Consider the following 5,316-nt stretch of genomic DNA (forward strand, 5'->3'; position numbering starts at 1 on the left):
ATCATGACTCCATTTTCTTTCTTCACTTTATTCCTCACTATGTTTCATACTTTCAAACATGCAGTTCTATCTTTAATGCCCCTATCTTTTTTCGTTTTAATCAATGGGGAGACATCTACTCATGCTCTAAGACCCAGTTGTCACACGTCTGAAGATTTTGCTGATAACCCTTAAGATGCTTTTTACTCCCTTTATTTGTTATTACTTTACCATGGATATATGAATAACATTGTGTTTATTGCACTCAACAAATATTTATTGGATAAATGACATTAAAATTCATCTAGAAAAAAATGCCATTGTTTTTGAGAGGTAAGAACTAAAATTGTGCCTTCCAAATGGCTGTATATGACTAGAATAAAACTTGGATCAAGAACCCCCCCGTCCCATCCAGTATTACAATACTAGGCTGACTCTCAGTTTTAACCTTGTCCTTTCAAACCTTTATAAAGGCATAAAATGCTTTCTTCAAATTTAACTTTATATGGCACCCCCAAATATAAAATAGATCAAAGTAAATCTGCCATAGCTGTAGTTGGAAGTTTGAAGGTTAGGATGGGTAGAAGAGGAGGCCTCAGGGGAACATGTCTTCCATACACCAGTTTCATTGCGGTACCTCACCCTGCTAAACTGCATTAAGTTCATAAATTATACATCTGACTTTTGTGGCCCCTAGCACTATGCGGTTTTCCTGGGAGTACATATAGTTGGTCTCAGCAAATTGAACTCATGAATTTCTATATATTTTTACTTTCCGTGTTTATGAAATTAAATGTATTACTAATTTTTACTTTTTAAGAAATGACTTCTGTTGTTCTCTTCTGACTATAAAAGCAATACACGCAAGATGATAGAAAATACCAACAAACTACAGTAATAAAAATGCAGCAAAACTTTTGATTATGTGCAAATTCAGGTGTAATACTATTGGTGACTGTCTCCTAACTTCTAGACCAAGTGCATTCTGGTCATTTCACTTTCCTCAAAATAATGTGATCCCACATTTTAAGTGATTGATTTTTTAATTTTTTTTTGAGGAGGGCTTCATTTCTAGCCTTCTGTTCAGATTTTATGTAAACTATTCCACACAAAAATATTGGTAGGCAAATATTTCCATTTTACACATGAGAAAATGGGGGCTTTAAAAAATAAAGTCTGGAATAAGAGACGTCATCAAAATGGTGGTATGAGGTGAGCCTCTGTAAATCTCTCCTGGAATTTACAACTAATCAAACAACTATAACTCCACAAAGGACTCCCTGCACAGCAGACAGTCAGGACAAAGAGGCCCACTACCAAATTCACCTAAAGGTGGGCAAATTGGCCAAGCGGGGGAGGAGGGAAGGGAGAAGTGTGGAGACGGAGCCGGATGGGCGCAGGACGCAGACCTAGCTCAGTGCTCAGAGCTTGCTGCATCCCGGAACTACCGCAGTTGCGGGAGAGGGAAGAACTCGGACTGCTAGGGCTCCGCTTACGGCCCACAGGGCTGAGGGGACAGCATATAACATGGCTGAACCCAACGCTCATGGCCGAGACCTCGGAGAAAAGACTGAGGGAAGAGGCTGAAAACGGTAGTTTAAGCCCTCACTGCCGAGGGAAGCCTTAGGCACTGAGACTAGCTACCCCCTCCCCACCCTCCCAGAGCTCACCTCGTCCCCACCTGTCCGGTGTTAGAAGCGGAACAGTAGCAGTGTCAGATCAAAACAACAGAATATTTGCTGTTCTGAGAACTGTGGACCGCAGACACAGATTCGCAACCCAACTAGTTCTGGCAAAGGAGAGGGACTGGTGGAAGCAGGATCGGCTGTGGCGGTGGTCACCGCCATTGCTCTGGGCTACCTCTCACAACTCACCCCACCCCTGGCCCCACCTATCTGAGCGGATCCCTGAAGGAGTAAACAGAACTGCTGAAACATATGGACCAATGGAATAGAATTGAGAACACAGAAATAAAACCACATAAATATGGACAAATAATTTTTGACAAATAAGGATAAAACATACAATGAAGAAAAGACAGCCTCTTCAATAAATGGTGCTGGGAGAATTGGATAGCCACATGCAAAAGAATGAAACTGGACTGCTATCTGTCACCGTGTACCAAAATTAATTCAAAATGGATCAAAGACTTAAGCATAAGACCTGACACGATAAACTGCATAGGAGAAAACATATGTACTAAACTTATGGACCTTGGGTTCAAAGAGCAATTTATGAATTTGACTCCAAAGGCAATGGAAGTAAAAGATAAAATAAACGAATGAGACTATATGAAACTTAAAAGCTTCTGCACAGCAAAAGAAACCATCGACAAAATAAAGAGGCAAGCAACTGAATGGGAGAAGATTTTTGCAAACAGTGCCTCCGATAAGGGGCTAATATCCAAAATTTGAAGGAACTCATGAAACTCAACAACAAAAAAACAAACAACCCAATTGTAAAATGGGCAGACGACCTGAAGAGACATTTCTCCAAAGAGGATATACAAATGGCAAATAGACATATGAAAAAATGCTCAACATCGCTAATCATCAGAGAAATGCAAATAAAAACCACAATGAGATATCACCTCACCCCAGTCAGAATGGCTTTCATCAACAAAACAAATAGTAACAAGTGTTGGAGAGGCTGTGGAGAAAAAGGAACCCTCATACACTGTTGGTGGGAATGTAGACTGGTGAAGCCGTTATGGAAGGCAGTGTGGAGGTTCCTCAAAAAATTACGAATAGGATTACCATATGACCCAGCAATCCCTCTCCTGGGTATTTACCCAAAAAATCTGAAAAGATTTATCCATAAAGACACCTGTGCTCCAATGTTCATTGCAGCTTTGTTCACAGTAGCCAAGACGTGGAAACAACCAAAATGTCCTTCGATAGATGAATGGATAAAGAAGTTGTGGTATATATACACTATGGAATACTATTCGGTGGTAAGAAAAGATGATGTAGGAACATTTGTTACAACATGGATGGATCTTGAGAGCATAATGTTAAGCGAAATAACTCAGACAGAAAACGCAGAGAACAATATGATTTCACTGATATATGGTAGACAAACCAAAAACAACTAAAGAACAAGACAAACAAATGAGAAACAAAAACTCATAGACAATAGTTTAGTGGTTACCAGAGGGTAAGTGGGGTGCGGGGGTGGGAGATGAGGGTAAGGGGGATCAAATATATGGTGATGGAAGGAGAACTGGGTAAACACACAATGGGATTTATAGATGATGTAATACAGAATTGCACACCTGAAATCTATGTAATTTTACTAACAATTGTCACCCCAATAAAAAAATTAAGTCTAAAAACAATAATTAAATCTAGCAGGGTCATAAGATATAAGATCTACATAAGAAATCAGTATATTTAAATATGCCATCAGTGAACAATCTGAAAATGAAATTAGGAAAACAATTCCATTCACAAGAGCGTTAGAAAATCTGAATACATTAATAAAATAATTGAAGATCTATATACTGAAAACTACAAAACATTGCTGAGAGAAATCAAAGAAGATCTAGGTAAATAAACATACCATAATCATTGATTAAACACTCATTGTTAAGATGATCATACTCTCCAAATTGATCTATATATTCAATGTAATCTCTATCAAAATCCCAGCAGGTTTAAATTGACAAGTTTGATCCTAAAACTTATATGGAAATGCAAAAGGACCAGAATAGCCAAAACAATTTTGAAAAAGAAAAGTAAAGGTGGTGGGCCTCCACCACCTGATTTCAAAATTTATTATAAAGGTTTACTAATGAAGACAGTGTGGTATTGGCATCAGGATAGATAGACATACAGATCAATGGAACAGCATAGGTAGAGCAGAAATAAATTATTAGACTTATGGTCAATTGATCTTTTTTTTTTTTTTAACCTTGAGTTGTATTTTCTCTCCTTACGTATTTTCTTTACATGCTAGAAATTATATTCTTAAGGATGTATACTCCTTCAGGCAAGGATGATAAAAGAAAGATTCAATACTTAGACTATAAACATATAGTTAAGAAGTATTTACCGCTACCGTTTAAAAATAACTACTACCATTTAAATTATTTGGGGGGAAGTTAGTTTTACATTATCAAAAAAAATTGTGGTTTCAAGTTCATTGGTAGTAAATATATTAACTTTCTGGATCAAAATGGAGAGCCTTTCAAGACAAGGAGCTGTGCAGTCACCTAGTCAGGATAGCAGGAATCCAGGGTCAAGGCTGTTTCCACCATTATGGTTTTACCACCATTCAAAAGAGCACTTTTGTAGCACTCATTTGTGTAGCACTTGTTTCTGTCACAAATGTAGCAGGTCTCATTATCTTTATCACAGATATTTCTCTGGGTGACAGTAACTACTTGATTACCCAGGTCCACTTCTGCAGGATCACATTTTTTACAGAGGTCAGACAAATGGTACACAAATTTGGTTCTCAGTGGTAAGGTGGGATCAGAGATATTCTCTCTGTTGTTCAAAGGAACATTAATTCTGATGTTTCTCTCCAATGCCTTGACTAGGCTCTTCTACAGAAGGGATGATCCTAGAAGTAATGTGGACAGACGTACATTTGTTGTCAACAAGAACAGTCCTTTCATCTTCATCTTGGGCTGTCACAAGAACAGGCTTAACAAAAATAGCCAGGACTCCCCAGAAAAGCAAATGGTTTTTCATCTTGACTTTACTCTTTTGAAAACTGGAGCTCTGAGTCTCCCCAGGCCATGGACTCCCACCCAGCCCAGCCTCTCCAACTTTCCCAGGGCCAGGTGCTCATCCTCACCCTGGTCAATTGATTTTCAACATATGTGCTAAAATAATTCAATGAAAGAAGGGTAATCTTTTTAACGAATAGTGCTGGGACAATTGGCTATCCATGTGGGGAGTGCAGGAGAATGGTGAAGAACTTTGACCCTAACCTCAAACCATATACAAAAATTAATTCAAATGTATCATAGACCTAAATATAAAAGAGCCGAAACTCTCTAAATTCTGAAAGAACAGATGAGAAAAATCTTTTGACATTAAGCCAAGATTACTTACACATGACACTATAATCCTGATCCATAAAAGAAAAAGTCAATAAATTGGACTCAACAGAAATTTAAAAACTTTAGTTCATGTATTAAGAAAATAAAAAGACAAACCAGAGACTAAGAGAAAACATTTGCAAGTCACATATCCAACAAAACACTTGTATCCATAACAAATTAAGAACACATAATAATAAGACCAATACCTATTTTAAAAGTGGGCAAAATATTTATATAGACAAAATTGTACCAAAGAATAAATTTACCAAAAGAATATTTACCAT

General features: G+C 37.6%; 1 pseudogene across 1 annotated transcript; it reads right to left on the minus strand.

The window, feature by feature from the left end:
- Window positions 1-4,192: 4,192 nt before the first annotated feature.
- On the minus strand, window positions 4,193-4,676 carry LOC308505862 (immunoglobulin J chain-like; annotated as a pseudogene). Its single transcript has one exon. The product of its transcript is annotated as an immunoglobulin J chain-like (transcript).
- Window positions 4,677-5,316: the final 640 nt, after the last annotated feature.

The sequence above is a fragment of the Rhinolophus hipposideros genome, assembly GCF_964194185.1.
Source record: "Rhinolophus hipposideros genome assembly, chromosome: 12".
In the NCBI taxonomy this organism is placed as follows: domain Eukaryota; kingdom Metazoa; phylum Chordata; class Mammalia; order Chiroptera; family Rhinolophidae; genus Rhinolophus; species Rhinolophus hipposideros.